The sequence below is a fragment of the Gymnoscopelus microlampas genome, assembly GCF_963454915.1.
Source record: "Gymnoscopelus microlampas genome assembly, chromosome: 6".
Lineage (NCBI taxonomy): Eukaryota > Metazoa > Chordata > Actinopteri > Myctophiformes > Myctophidae > Gymnoscopelus > Gymnoscopelus microlampas.
Window position 1 is genome coordinate 40,978,741 of NC_139943.1, and position 16,870 is coordinate 40,995,610.

The following is a 16,870-nucleotide window of genomic DNA, read 5'->3' on the forward strand; positions in this document are numbered from 1 at the left end:
CTTAGTTTGATGTCACTTTTTGAGGGGTTTCTTTCATTAAGCCCTATTTTATACTAAGTCATACAACAGTGTTGCACAAAAATAGCAAATCTACACGATCACAACGCATCACAATGTAATGTGAAGTGCTGTGAGCTTGTAGATCTACTTTTTGCCTATAACGATATGCCCAAAGATAATAGGATGAAAGTGGTTAACAGATAACCTAAAAATAGGTGATTCACTACTTTTATCAGTGCATAACATGGCATGGCATTCAGAAGAAAAAGAGATGTGTGAATATGACATTGTGACCAAGATATTCACCTTTAATGTGAATCCTTTACTTCACTCATTTGTTGGAGAGATTACTTGTTATTGGTCTACAACATGTTAAATTGAATGCGCCAAATTGTTTAGATAATTTGTTTATTTTCCCCACATTATCTGTTTTTAATATTTTATCTACTTTTACAGATGTTAGTTCAGTGCACTGACAAGAACACACCTGATCAAATTCTCTGACATTTGATAGCAAATGACTGTCTTATAAAAGTATGGGAAGTATGCCTTTTATAAAACAGGTTAGGGGAGTCTAGTTAGAGAGATTGCGCCCTAACAGATGAACGTTCAATCTCTTTGCCAAAAAGGCCAGTAAAGCACTGCTTACTTCCTCATTCTAAACAGCCCTGGATGAACTTCAGCTAAACGTCTTAGGAAAAAAAAGAAAGAAAACTGTGAGTTGACTGTGAGCCAACTTTTATCATATGGAGGTATTAGATAAAATAAAAGTTTCACATTCCATTAACTCACAAGTCCAATGATTGCCTGATACTTGTTTGGCATACCAACATGCTCCAGCAAGGACTGATTCCTGACATTCTATACTTCAAATCAAACATGTGCAGTTAACAAACCCCAGCTGAGCTAGCAGCACAATAGAAATCTCTCATAGAACTAACAGTAAAAAAATATACACTTACTTCAATCAGGAGGACAGAAAGCCTCATACAGTATATATGCACAATAAAGTGGTTAGCAGATGGTTAATATTTGGTACAACAGAAATATAACAATGAAAGAATATTTATATTGTGCAAACTATACATTTGAATGAACAGTTCTTTGCGGAATGTACTTTACAATGCACAATTTAAGCGATAAATGTTGGCCTGCAGCAGCCACCAAATTTCCTGAATGCATTTATAATTCAAGGATATGAATCAACTCCAATCACATGGCATGTAATGGGTGAACATTGTGCACTGTGCAACACATAGTGTTATAGCAGGTATTGATTCTTATTACATATTCCTCAATCCAAGATACAGCCCAAGTTTTACATTCAGTGTAACAATGCAATATAAATTACTATTACTGTTAAGACGATGCAATATTACTTTCTAATGCTAAATTGTTAATGTATGAGACTGAACTCAAAGAATCCTACAGCCTGGTTATTTGAAGGGTTTTGGAGGAGAAGTTCCACTTCCAACGTTACTAAGTTCAGCTACTTGATAGACACCTCACTAAAGCAGCAAATAATGATTAGCATATGAGTCATACTTTCACACAAGGATGGAGGTATTGTGTATATGTAGTGTCTGTTAGGCAAGTATTAGGAACACAAAATGTTGGAATATACTTAGAAAAAATATTCACTTTGGATTGCCTGGGTGACCATGCTGACTTCCATGCTGCATGGCATTCACCTGAAAAGCAAGTGAAAAGGCATAATTACTTTTTATACATCTTAACGGTGAGTTTATTCTTTCAGTAGGCTACAATCCCCATGGCGTTGGAGGAAATAAGCAATGGCATGTCTAGTCCTTTGTGAAGTCAAGAATGTCAGGTAAACAGGAGGTCACATATCTTCCTTTGAGGAAGTGGCTCTGTGTTAAAGAACAATTGAAAGAACGGAAGGGAGAAACCCAGTGTCAACATTTGATTTAGAGTAAAATGTTAAACAGTGTTTCTTGAACAAGCAATGACGGTGCATTTGTTTTAGTCTGCAAACCTACATTTGGGGACATACTTTTAAAGGAAAAGAAAGGTTAATATACAACATCATAACACACAGTAGCCTATATAAAGATAGTAGTGTAGGTGATAGTTATGGCCTCATAACAGTAGGTAGGCTACATACAAAAACTATGTACAAACATACAAACATTTTAAAAACAGGATTCCCAAGTTATGATTGGGAAGATTAAACCAAACTTCTTACTGATGGACATTTTACAAAAACCAACCTGTACTTTATGTCAAAGAGGGTCGAGTCATCTTCGTCATCGTTTTCTTCATTGAGGGGGGCCATTTCTACACGCTCTGCTGGCGTAGTTATGATGTCATATTTTCGTGTTTTTCTAATTCTTCTTCCAGATCTGTGTGGGGGGGAAAACATATGTGTCAAGTCTACTCATTAACATAAATGATAGGCTACAAAACCAGATAAAAATGTAGCCATGGTCCATGGATCACACGACGGTCGTCTGTCACGGCCGCCATGGATGAACTTCACCTGGTGTTTGCACTGTCTCCCTTTACGGCCCCGTACATCTACATAAAAGTTCCAATTTCAAATATAAAGTGCTTACCACATGGCCACGGATGTTACAATTATGTACGGGCCCTCAGAAGTACCCGTATCTTCCGTATTGTTCAATAAAAAGCATTTAAATCCGATCGGTGGCCATTTTCTCATAGTTAATGTATCAGAGTACAATACACCTCACAACCGATAGGGTCGCGTAGTTGAAAGAATATGGCAGAAATACGGGAAAAATGGCCACCGATCGGATTAAAATGCTTTTTATTGAACAATACGGAAGATACGGGTACTTCTGAAGGCCCGTACATAATTGTAACATTCATGGCCATGGTCAAAGTACTTTGTATTTGAAAATTGAAATATGAACGTTTATGTAGATGTGGGGCCAAAAGGGGACAACGTGCAAACACCAGGAACATGACTTCTCAACCTGTAAGCTTCCATGTATGTATCAGGGCTAATAAAAGTTTAGTGTAGCCTATAACAGCCTTTTCTTGTCATAACGTTGTTTGCCACAGGGAAATTAAACCGTGAACTCTGAAGTTGTGCCAACCAGGTCTCCCAGGTGCAATAAAATAGTTTAAAAATACATTAAAAAACAAAATACTTTTCCACTTTTAGTGTCTGACGTTGGCAGTAGGAGTCTGTACCAACCTCTAACACAATGGTTCCCAAACTTTTTAGCTCAAGAGCCAGACGAGAAATGCAATGTTTCCCAGTGATCCAAACTATAGAAAATAGCCGCGTTGTGAGCTTGTAGATCAGCTATTTTCACTACTTCTTCAACATTTGTTTTCGAATTTATAGAATTTCTTGATTTTTGGCATTTATTTATGAAATTATTTTGGAAAATGTCTGAATTTGTTTTAAATTCATGAAGAAAAAAAAAGATTTGAATTTGAAAAAAAAACTGTAATTTAGGAAATGAAAAAAATAAAGGGGATATTTTCTCACGACCCATAAAAATGGGACCCGCGACCAACACATGGATCCCGACCCACTGTTTGGGAATCACTGGCCTAGAGACCTTAATAGCATAGAATAATCGAATTTATAGTGATCTTCACAAAAGGGCACATATGTTGAAATGTCAAAGATCAGGTATATCAATCACTGAGATATTGTAATAGTAGCAGTATGTTAGTTCAAATCTGCAAAGTGTATAGGCCTATTATAGATGGCCTGTTATCTGACTGAGAAACAACCTACCTGATCACTTTGATGACCAAACATGTGATGAGAACAGCTGTTAACACGCAGACACAAATTACGATGTTCTTCAGAGCTGGAAGATGCGTCAGTATGGACGACATCCTGGACTCGGTAGTGGCATCATGTGTGACATTATGTGTCGATCCATCTTCAGGGATGGGTGATGATGAATTTAACGGCGTCGCGGGTGAAGGAACAGTTTGTGGTAGAGCACTAGCGACTTTCCAGGCCGCCGCAATAATACACGTTAAAATGATATCAGAGGCGACCATTATACTGAACTCTCAAATGCAAGCAGGCAGAAATACGGTAGGTACCCTTGTGTTCTCTCGGATCAGCTTCCAGATTGTATGCGACAGCAATGTCACATAGTAGTCATATGTTATTCAAAAATAAATAGAGTCGTAAATCCATGCGGTCCGATCTTCCGAACGACACAGACTCGTTGCTCGCAGGTTGTATTTGTGTTTCTCTTGGATCGGGTAGGTTTGCTGCTCCAGGTTGCGGGGCGCTATTCCTTCCTGATAGCATTTGGAATGCGTGGAGATCTGAGGATTATCTGCCACCGGAAGAGGTCTCAGCCAGGCCTCTGTGTGTGTGCGTGATGATGCCGTCTATTCATTCAAAGTTAACGCACATTTACAAGGGGGATAGCCACGGTCATGGCAGAACGAGGAGCCCACTTATAAAAAAGAAAACGCTTGACCAAACAACCTCATGATGCAATGATCACTCAAATAGCTAAACAAAAACACTAATTCTGAAAATGAACACTTGACACCACTCCCTCGGTCTAATTTCGTTTCCTTTAATGAATCGGTCTCTAGATAACGGATCCAAGACGGTCCGTCATGGATGAACGTCAACATAGTGTTTCCACTTTCTCCCTTTTTGGCCCATAAATCTACATTAACGTTCAGATTTCAAATGTAAGTGCTTACCCCATGGCCACGGATGTTACCATTCTGTTCGGGTCTGTAGACGTACCTGTATGTTCCGTATTGTTAAATAAAAAGCATTTTATCCGATTGGTGGCCATTTTATCATAGAGTTGTAATGTATCAGAGTGGAATACACCTCCCAACCGATGGTAGTTGTGATGCGTAGTTGCAAGCTTATGGGGAAAAAATGGCAACCGATCGGATTCAAATCATTCAATTGCTTTTTATTGCACAATACGGAAGATACGGGTACATCCGCGGGCCCGTACACAATTGTAACATCCGTAGCCATGGGGTAAGCACTTTATATTTGAAATTTGAACGTTTATGTGGATGTACGGACCAAAAAGGGAAAAAGTGCAAACACAATGTTAAAGTTCATCCATGACTGACAGTCATGTATCAGGGCTAGGCTACTATGCTATGCTTTTGTGAGGAGTTCCATTGTTGCTACATGTGGAAGCTGACCGCCACGTTCGAATTTGTCACTAGGACATTTTGTCAACACTCAATTCTATGGAGGATACTTAATGTCCTCTGTGTCATTTGTCAACTTCTTTAGCCAGTATAATTTATTTTATGTGTAGGTCACCACCAGATTCGAACATATTTACTTTTTATCAGTGCCCACTAGATGGCAGCATATAACAATAGCTAAATCTATACTTATGCCAACATTTTTTAAATGTTTAATTGAGTGATTGAATACTTTATTAACAGTTTGTAAAGAGTACAGAGGTACGCTTTTACAATGATTGTTAAAAGGATAATAGGAAAAAGCCAAAGGGGCTTGTTTCCATTGTGGTCCTGTAATTCTTCTGCTAACCCAACGTCATAACCTAGTATCAGCGAATAGGGGAAGGGGATCGTTGTCACGTGATGCGTTTGTTTCCCCCGGAGAAGCGTCAGCTGTCCTGAATCCGGGTCAAACAAAGGTGCTTATTGGTCAAAAACCCGGATGTGTGTCTCAAAAATAGAAATAGCCTACTCCCTACTTCAATACATTTTAAATAAATTGTTATGAAGAGGGGCTTGTGTAACTCTGTAGAGCGATGTACCGTACTCAAACTACAAAATATATTGCATTTGATTAACCGGTACAGAAAAAACATCAGTTCAGTCACTAGTATAAACTCAGAAATGAAATACCATAACAGGCCTGCAGGGGGTGGGGGAAAATAAACTATTTTCATTTCACTATAATTAAATACATTTGAGATTATTATCATACAATACAAAATGACAAATGGATGAGTGTGACTATTCTAATAATTGCTTTCAAATGACAACACCATGAATTTGTTTCTGATGTGCAAATATGACATCTAGCTAAATTAAACCAAAACATATTTTCATATCAGGGTTTCCTGAACAGAATCATTTGAAATTGGGATGAATTTTAGGGGCCAATGACATGAAAATGTTTGAAAACCCCTGAGGTAATAACCTCTGGTTGCAAGAGACATGCAGTCAAAGGGGCTGACCTGAAGTTTCCATAGAGCTTTTCTGATAAACAGACAACATTGGAATGTCTTGTTTTAGCCATAGTTGCTTCTCTTTCAGATTAGTCAACGATTAACCTATATATCCTAGAGTTGTTGACCTAAGTAAAACAGCTATATGCTCCCTTCCAGTCAGTTAAAGTGTGTGTGTGTGTGTGTGTGTGTGTGTGTGTGTGTGTGTGTGTGTGTGTGTGTGTGTGTGTGTGTGAATACCACCCAACTCACTCCAAATCCAACTCACTCCATGAAGACTTACGAAATATTCGCCCAACTCACTCCAGGGCTCGGCCAACTCACTCCAGGGCTGGGACAACTCCCTCCAGGACCAAAGACCAACTCCCTCCAGGACCAAACCCAACTCACTCCATGCAATCACCAGTGTAATATTGGTTCAATGTGTCAGTGGTGTAAAGTAACTAAGTACATTTACTTAAGTACTGTACTTAAGTACAATGTTGGGTATTTGTGCGTTATTTGAGTACTCCCAACTTCCAATGCTTTTACCTCTACTCCACTACATATTGGATCCAAATATTGTTTTTTTACTCCACTAAATGTATTTGTTTTACTAGTTACTTTGCAGCTATAAATGATAATATTATAAAACATGCATTAAACACTTTAGCCCTGTGTGTGTGTGTGTGTGTGTGTGTGTGTGTGTGTGTGTGTGTGTGTGTGTGTGTGTGTGTGTGTGTGTGTGTGTGTGTGTGTGTGTGTGTGTGGGGGGGGGGGGGTTGAATCGGTGGAGACTCTTACATTCTAACCCTAACCCTAAACCCTAACCCTAACCCTAACCTGGGTGGAGGGTGATTATGCGGGTGAACTCAGTGGAGGAGGGCCATTAGGTGTAAGCAGTGGGGTGGAGTGAGTTGTCCTCTGCTGTGGAGGGAGTTGGCCAAGTGTGTGGAGTGAGTTGGGCACTGCTGTGGAGTGAGATGTCTGGAGTGAGTTGGGCGTGATTTGGAGTGAGTTGGATTTGGAGTGAGTTGGGCTGTTACCGCGTGTGTGTGTGTGTGTGTGTGTGTGTGTGTGTGTGTGTGTGTGTGTGTGTGTGTGTGTGTGTGTGTGTGTGTGTGTGTGTGTGTGTGTGTGTGTGTGTGTGTGTGTGTGTGTGTGTGTGTGTGTGTGAGAGAAATAGCTTGTAGTCATTGCTATAGAATGTTTGTCGGGATACCAATTTTATCCAATCAGGTGAGAGAACTCATACAACATACAGGATAAACAAGTGAAATTGGAGTGATGACACAAAAGAAATAAGCAGACAACCAGAACACTATAAAATTGAAGCTGATGAATGGATACTCTCTCCTGATTGGATGAAATTGGCAAACCACCTGAAAATGTAGCCTATTTTGTTCTTATTAAAGAGCTGTAGAGCTGGGAAAACACCTGTTATTGAACACAATTACTATCAGAATATAGAACCATGACTTTATAACAAAATACTATTTGTTTTAGCCAAAAACTATCACTTACACAACATTGAAAGTCTTCAACTACCTGTAATAACACACAGACTACTCCATATGACTTATAATGGTGAGTTTCATGAATAATCTAATATCTAAAATCAATGGATATGCATGTGCTTTTTGGGTTGCTACATTTAATTGTAAAAGGCCCCACATTGCCACTGTATATCAGCAAGTATAACTGCAGTATTCTGCTTTGTCCGTATGCCAGCTGTGTACAGGGTGTACATCAGAGCTGAAAGACTCACCATTGTGGCACTGATAGTTGTTTGACTTGACTCGAAAAATAGACTATTTTCTTTGTAAGAACTCTCAAGTTGTGAGTATTGTAATTATTCGATCTTTCTGTCTGTGTAGGTCTGGAGTAGTATAGGCTAGGCTACAGACATTTCACAGAGGTCCCACTTGGCCAAGTGCCACCTGTAGGTCACATTTGGAAGTTGCACATAAAAACATAAAACTCCTATCACACCACCAGATTACTACACAGGCTTCTGGTGAACAGAGCTGACTTTTAAATTCTGCTGATGGTCTGTAAAGCACAAACAGCTTCGTACAACAACAACAACAACAACAACAACAACAACAACAACAACAACATTTGACATCTTAACCACATATGAGCCTCCTACAGTAAGTCTCGGTATACCACATTTAAATTCAGGGGCTGGTAAAAAAAGATCTAGTTTTATTAAATCTTAATACTCCACATGGTATTATATCTTTTTGCTGGTATTATAAAAGTATTTTTGGTGTGTAACAGCACATTAGTGGATACACTTTGTATCCACTAATGTGTTAGCAGTTTATAGTAGTACCAGGCCTACGTGTATATATTCACCGGTATACTGTTTCTTCTTTTATAAATATAGTTACCTATCTCTCTGCAATAATGTTTGTATGTGCTGCTGTCTGTCTTGGCCATGACACTCATGTGGAATATATTTCTTAAATCTCAACTGGGCTACAACTATTCCCTTGCTGCGTAATGTCTTTCTTTCGTGAAATAAATAAATACAGACCGACAGACAGACATACATAGGCCTACATACATACATACATACATACATACATGCATACATACATACATACATACATACATACATACATACATACATACATACATACATACATACATACATACATACATACATACATACATACATACATACATACATACAAAATGAATAATATTTACATCAATCCAAAAGTCACAATTTTATGTCACGCTAAATCCATGTCATAATGAAATGCTTTCAGTGCAGAGATAAGACCAAAGCTTCAATAATAGCGCCTGTTTTCAACCAGAAATGTTAAACTAATAAGATCATTGCAGAGCATAGACGCATGTCCAATGTGCATAATGTATAGGGTTATTGATTTGTGGGGTATTTTACATTGATTTTGAACAAAGTAAATGTTTGCGTAGCCTTTGTAATCAATTCCAATTCCTAACCTCCCATAATACATTGTAGGCTAATCATGTCCATGATTAAAGTATAATCTTCCTTGTAAATACAAGTGTAAGTAAAGGGAAGGCCTTCCCCCAATGCTTGTGTTTCCTTTTGGCCAATGAAGCTGTATTCATTTCACATTCAGAGTCTGCTAGGCTGGTAAAGTATTTGAACTGGTTGTGCTTCTTGTTGCTAGGCCAAGGATCTTTTTAAGGAAATCTTCCACTGCAAAGCAACATGCGCAGTTTGATCTCACGTCTCATTGGCCAGTGATGGGGGTGGAGTATTAGAGCAGCAAAACAACACTGGCATACCCCAAATATTGATGGGTAGCTTAATTTTGGGGGAATACGGTAACTTGTCAGCTGTTTCAAACTTGAAGTGTGTGTGTGTGTGTGTGTGTGTGTGTGTGTGTGTGTGTGTGTGTGTGTGTGTGTGTGTGTGTGTGTGTGTGTGTGTGTGTGTGTGTGTGTGTGTGTGTGTGTGTGTGTGTGTGTGTGTGTGTGAGTGAGAGATTATGATTAATTATGTTTATTATGCTATTATGACAATTAGTTTAACGTTCTGTTCTGTTACTATTATCATTCACAAGACAATGGTACAAACTCATGAAAACATGTATACCTGCCTCCTTCTTAAGAAAGGTGTTGTAGGATGGTTATGTTTTGCATGTTTTTATTTATTGATTGAATACTTTTAACAGTTTGCAAAAAAAGCACAGAGGTACTGTTTCAGATAAAAGGATAACCCAAGAAAGAACTATGGCTTGTTTCCATTGGGGTCCTGAAAACTTGTTTGTACGTGTATACAAACAAGATTCATCACATTATCTGTAGTTCATTAATTGCATAAAATAATTGTAATTCGACAGAGAATTAAAACCCAGAATTCTTAGTCTGTGGTGTCTGGGGGACAGAGGTGGCCATTTTTAAGGTTAACTGTAAAACTTAAAAAGTGTGGAATACATACCTAATTAGGTATAGTCTAATAATGGCACCAGTGACTGGACCTGAAAAGTTTTAACTGACCTGGCAGTCAGTTAAAACCTTTCAGTTAATTTAGCCTCAATTCATTGGCTTACGGTCCATGTGTGATTTGGACTGATCAACCTGTATTTTCTTTATCATATATAGCTACATGTTTGAGCCATAGTTATAATATCTAATGCATTCTAAATGATATGTGTGAGCAGCAGGGTTCCTGCCGGCCTGGAGGACACAGAGGAAGTTGAGCGCGCTTACGTTGATAGAAAGGGGGCTGAGCTATGACGGATAACACCCTGAGCACAACCAGGGAAGAAGACAGACACAGCAGAGGAAGGCGAGCATGGAGGACGGGATGGAGAAGAGACCTACGATGCAGCCAGAGAACACGCCAAAACGACGAAAACCGTCTAAAAACATGATTGTAGCCCGTGCCGACGAAGGGGGATAGTGATGTCCTGAGCAATGGGTAAGATTTTTTTTAAGTTGAAACGTTTTTACTAGTTGTAAGACCGAGTTGGAGGTACATGGCAATATGGTGGAAAGAACGACAGCTAGACGCGGTGTTGTTAAAATGGCCATGGTGTGTCCTCAGCCAAGAATAAATAAAACCATTTTCCTGACTGAATATATGTTTGGTTGTGCTCTTGTTCACGAGATAAGCATATTTGTCACCCGTGTTTATAGTTTACTTCGGTCATGTTAAGGGATGCACTTTTGTTAGGGAGCTTTATGGAGTTTTTACAACCTACGCATTTTAAAATGTGCTTTGTCCTTGAAAGGGCAAATGCCCTTGTCTGAATTTGTGAGTAAATGACAAAAACTAGCCTTATTTCGATGAAAAATGATCACTGAGGTGCACTGATCTTAACACAAGCATATTTACTCACTATTTAGTTTATTTTCGTTATATTTAACATTTATGGCTTTTTAATGACATTTCAATTTAAAATAAAAAATAACCTTGAATAGTTATACCATTAGTAGAATCCTAAGTTTGGAAGTGGAGAATACAAAATCATTTCAAGAACTTGCCTGTGTTTATCATATTAGAAAAATAATTTAAATAAATTGTGACATTGTAAGAAATCTAAAAAATAAATATCAGTGACCACATTTGCCTATTTCTAAACCTATATACTTAAAGTTGACATATTTCTTGTTAACTGAAGCTTATAATGTTAAAATAAAAGAAAAAGAACAAGAATGGTTCGAAATCCAAAATAGGGTGTTGGCTTTTAACCCTTTGAGGTCTTGAATGGAGAAGCCATTTAAATATTTACATTAATTCAGTTTTACTTATTAATACTACATCTGTAAATGATCTGCATTTTAAAGTTAGGAAACATAACCCACTATGTGAAGAATGTTACATTTTGGAGGAATAAAGACTACTGCACCAAAATTAAATAAAAAAATAAAAGCTTTTTTTACACCCTAGTCTCTCATCATTATTGTCTATTGAAGACTACTATTACATACACATTTGAAACAATGTAACATGGTAGATAAAACATGACTTCTGTTCAACATAACTGTTATGTTGAATGTAAAAATAGGTATTTGACATGTATCACTGTATTACACACAACAAATGTATTTCTCCCGCATTACTCCCAATGGAATATAGTTATTCTAATTGACCGAACTGCATTGTAGCAGATATATTGTGGCATTTAAACCATACAAATATATATATAATATATATATATGTAAATATATTGAATTGGCACTAAACATATATATGCTTGAATCATCCAAGGTTTTTCAACAACATATTGCCTTCTACTTATTGCATTCTGCCAAACTATCAACATAAATGAAAGTAAAAAATAACAAGAACTTAAGTCATCTGCTTATGCCAACTGGAGTGGTGATTTTTTGGTGTCAACACTAATCATTGCTAATATTTTATGTTTTAGGGAATCCGTTGACCATTCACGAAAGAAGAAAGCGAATCTTCTAACTCAAGAGAAATGGTATGTTTATGTGAAGGTCGCATTTTGAATATTCTGCTGTGTTCGTAACTTACTTATTTATATTTTCTGCTGCACATACAACCAACCAGTAGGGTGTGCTGTTCTCACTTTTGTTTTATGAATCTTTCTTTTTTGTTCCCATTTTAAAGGTGTCGCATTTAGCTCCGATGGAACCAAAGGATTGAAAATGTCTAACACTTAAATGGAGACTTGTAAGTGTAAATACATAAAAACATATTGTATATATTTACGGTTATTGTGATTGAAGAACTTAATTTTCCTATTGGTGTATATGCACATTTAGATTGTTTTTAGTTTACGTATCATATCCTGCTTGCTTAACTACTAATACAATAAATTTAATATACATTTAAAATTGAGAACAATTTTGTCCCGCCCCCTTAACCTATGATGTCACACTGAATGAATCGAAAGATGGAAAATATGACTGTGGTATCCAACTTGGTTTGAACAGAATTTTCTTGTTCAATACATTTTCTTGTTCAATACATTTCTGACAATAAGAATTGCAAATTATGCGAGTCCAAAAGATGACTTCCGCCAGGGTATATTCACTGTGCTGTCATTATTACACAAGGATTTGAATCAGTAAGGAATCAAAATAATTAATTTAGGGCAGTATAACATGGAACAGTGTGGACAGTAACCTATTCAACGTTATCAATTATATGCCTTGAATCGCTACGGTAGTTTGACTAGCTAGCTAACCTGACGCCATTGAATCCTCAACCAATTCATCCTCCACCTAAAACGCGTGACGACAAATCGCAAACAATGATCACAATTTACTCCGTGGCTCATATTCGATAAATTATTAAACGCAGTTTGTTTGTAGACAAGATTCTCAACAGCATCTGTAAAAACATTTTTTCACGTGATTGTGACAATATAGGTCGGCACAAAGAAAATAATTTTATGATTGTAAGCTAAAGAACCATAGCGTCAGTAATACAACAGCATCCACTTTATATCGTACATTAATCAGTTCAAAGTAGAATTTGCAATTGTTTACATTTTCTCCATACATACATGTTAATGTCAAATTTATTTAAGTAGTCATGGACATTTTAATTTAGTTCATAAATCAATCTTATTATCTATAGGAACTATTTTAGGCTTGACTTATCATATCAGTCCATATTTAAAATTGCATCAAAACGATAACGTAACTTTAACATATAGATGTTCACTGTGTTTGGATTAGCCACAGTAAAAAAGTTTCAAATATCTGTACAGGTTAAACATCACAAGTTTAAAGAAAAAAAGAAGAAAAAAAATGCATTTCGTTTTACAAATGGACTACTACGGACTTGGATGAAGCTTTTGTAGTGGTTGTCATCACATACATTTTTATTGTTGCAATTAAGTAATTTACAAGCCAAACAACAGTAATGGACATTTTGTAAATTATCTTGAAGCCCATTAGAAGATGTGAAGTGAGAGATAATGTCTGGTATGTAGCCATAACACCAGCTGCCACCACCATTACAAAAATCGTAAAGAAGGGACATTTTGTCTGTAAATGCACAATAAACATTGTAAACAATACTGATCAACTCAAATCAGTTCAAGTGGCATTACTGCCTTAATATTACAATAAAGCCTACCATAACATTTTAAATTCCATGTGGAGAATTCAATCCATTTCTCCTGTATGTCTAGGCTTACCAATAAACACAATTGGCTGTATTAGCGGGTGGGAAGCCAGCATGGTATTATGTCCTTGTCACAGCACTAGCAACCCCTGCTGGTTGGTCGGGGTATCTGTTCACTAGGGACGTGATCTGGGGGAGATTGCGTGAACCTAACTTCACTCTACGCTCTCCCTGTGAAACTCTTAGCTGACAGGTGAAAAAAAGCACCTGGGCTGGTGCCTGTGTATTGTCACACATTGTAGTCTACACCTCCCCAGCTCAACTGTGTGTGGGAGGGGTCAGCGACAGCAACAACTGCAGTACACGTGGGAATTGGCAACAACTAAATTGGGGAGAAAATTTGAAATCTCAAGCCATGAAGATGCATCAATTTAGTAACTGAGAACAGCCAAAATACAATTTCTTATCACTTAACTTAAATGTACAACAGGAAGATAGCATTTTGACTGCATCTATAATTGCTCTTGTGGTAGAGGTTAAATTGGCATGTAAATTGTAATGCAGTTTAGATTTAAATAGTTGTGTACAGGTCAGGGAAAGATGGCTTGACTGTACTGTGGAGTACAATGCAAGAGTTATTGCAAGTGAAACTTGACACCAACATCGTTCATTTCCATACTGTTTTCTTTTTGTGTGTAATTCAATAGTCCCCCCTTCCAAATACACACTACACTGTTGGCACACATAGTTCCATAATGGGGATTTCATTATTTTTCTTCATCACTTACAGAGTGGAGACATGGACATGGACATGACTCTGTGGTACTCAATCCTTGAAACAAGAAGTCAGCACTGTAAGTATATCATGTTTTGTTAGAATGGGCTGCTTAGTCAAACATTATTGTAAACTCTTATGATTACATTCTGCAGGGCTGACAATGGGAAATTACTTTTTTTCAATATGAAATACGAAAAATTAGAAACTTGTGCTGTCGGTTAATCGTAGTCCTTACATGGCAAAACCTAACCCTTTTTTTTTTTTGAGTAAATTATTGAATTACACTTTTTACATAATTATTCTTTCCTCAACATTTCTGTCCACTGGAGTAATCCATGACTCTTGATCAAGTTTTTAATTAGTTTTATGCTATGGCTTTCATGAAATATTTTTAAAGCTAAAGTAAGCTCTCTATACAACTGCTTCGATTTGTGCATTGCAAAGTTTTTTACAGCTTAATAGTATTTCTCCCCCCCCCCCACACACACACACACACACACACACAAAACATTTATGTATTTCTTTGACTGGGAAAGAAAAGAACGCATTTTTGATGAGTTTATCAAAACTCATTTTATCTTCTTTTTAATCTTCATTTTATCTTCTAAGCTTTAAAGGTGGACGTAGGACTCTTGCCTGCATTTGGAAGAGTTTCATTCAAATAATGTACTTACACCTTAGTGTGGGGGGGGTGCTTGTTTCAAACTTATAGCAGAGTGGGTTTGACTTCGCATACCATATACAATTTGCTTAGTGTATTTGTTTTAGGCGTGTCAAGGTAATGGGTACATTATTGTGCATTTTTTCCCCAATGTCACGCATAACACAGGCTAGCTGTAGGCTAAGCTGCCCCTGTTCTCGATAAATCGCATGTCACACCCCTTGTGGGCAGTTGATGTTAGTACATGCTTTTTTTCTCTTTCTGGTAGCTTGGTGGAAGTTTGATGTTGAATGTTAAAGAGTGCATCAACTCTGCTGAGTGTGTGCATCATCCTGAGGTTTTCATTGTTGTTACATTTGAAATGAATACTAATTCGGGCTAATTTGCTATTCAAATAAACTAAACTAATTCATCGCATATAATTCCGACTTTTAGCTGCGTTTTCACCAGCATTCATTTGGCTGGTTTACCATAACTATAACTATTTTTAATTTTTTATAAAATCTATATTTGGAGGACTCCGTTTTTCCCGGCATAGGCTAACGATAATTCTGAGGTTGTGTTAGCAACTCAATTTAGAGTTTTATTTTACCATGTTTGTCAATGCGATCAGTGCACTTGTTGCTATGATTAGTTTGATTCATGGTGACAATTTATTGTCAATTACCAATTTATTAGCACGTTTGTACATTAGCTTCTATGCTAGCCTTGCTCTACTTCATATTTGCTTCTTTATTTAAGCAGATTAGTGGTCCACTTCTATCTTGCTTTAGTTTAATAATTGATAATAAGCTTAAAAAACTATCGTGTTCAGTTAGCTTTAAGCTAGCTGAATACGATAGTGTTTTTGGCATAACTTAGCAATGCCTTTTTAGCGGTGGACAGTACATCGTTATTCATTTTCAAATGCGTTGTGGGCTTACATCATTTTCCCTCTTTGTTTATCTATTAAGACTCTATTCAACTGGATATTGCTGGAGCGGAGACGGCGTTGGTTGCTATGAAGATGGCAAGTAATGCGCCACATTTTGAAAAGATGACGCTTTATTTTTCCCTGGACAACTTTTGACAATTGGATTTTTGTTTTTGAAACATGGACATCAGAGAGCTCTTTGGAAATACTGGATGTTCAGTGGACTACTTGAAAATTACATTGTACTTTTTGGAAAGAAAAAAATCAGCCTTTGTACGTTTGATATTCAAATGTTGACTTTTAAATAAACTGTATGTCTTCCTATTTTTTCCCCTGGCTTTCCTGTTTTATTAGCAAATAGGTATGCTGTCTAAAGACTGTTTATAAAAATACGCAAATAAGGTTTAACACAAGATGTTAATCGTCGTAAAATTTTAATCCAAAGATAATATTCTATATAACAGTATATCTTTGCATTACATATTTTGAAAAATGAAGAATTAAGAGTTTACACTAACCATGTGCCAGTAAACATATAGACTTTGCCCATAACTTATATAACTTTATAAGTTAACATTGATATAATTCATTTTTGCTTGCTTTCTATTATGATCCCTTGATTGCTATAATATTCTCTTGGTTTATTCCAATAATCTACACTTTTACTAATACACAACAGTTGAAGGTTGCACTTTTCTATAGGCTTGTATCACAGAATGAAAACAGCTTTTAGTCTGATCTGAAATGGTTTCCAAAGGCTGTGTAAAATGGCTCCTGATGCCCTGTTTCCTGTCTTCACAGGAAGTGATGTAAAAGATGCAGAACTAGA

General features: G+C 37.0%; 1 long non-coding RNA gene across 2 annotated transcripts; it reads left to right on the top strand.

Moving 5' to 3' along the window:
- The first annotated feature begins 3,921 nt into the window (after nucleotides 1-3,921).
- On the top strand, nucleotides 3,922-16,365 carry LOC311046629. 2 transcript variants are annotated; one of them, XR_014600908.1, is made up of 6 exons: nucleotides 3,922-4,051; nucleotides 10,304-10,563; nucleotides 12,017-12,073; nucleotides 12,223-12,285; nucleotides 14,480-14,543; nucleotides 16,082-16,365. It is a non-coding gene; the product is annotated as an uncharacterized lncRNA (long non-coding RNA). The 2 variants fall into 2 exon arrangements; XR_014600909.1 differs by having other exon boundaries at nucleotides 3,925-4,051; nucleotides 14,487-14,543.
- Nucleotides 16,366-16,870: the final 505 nt, after the last annotated feature.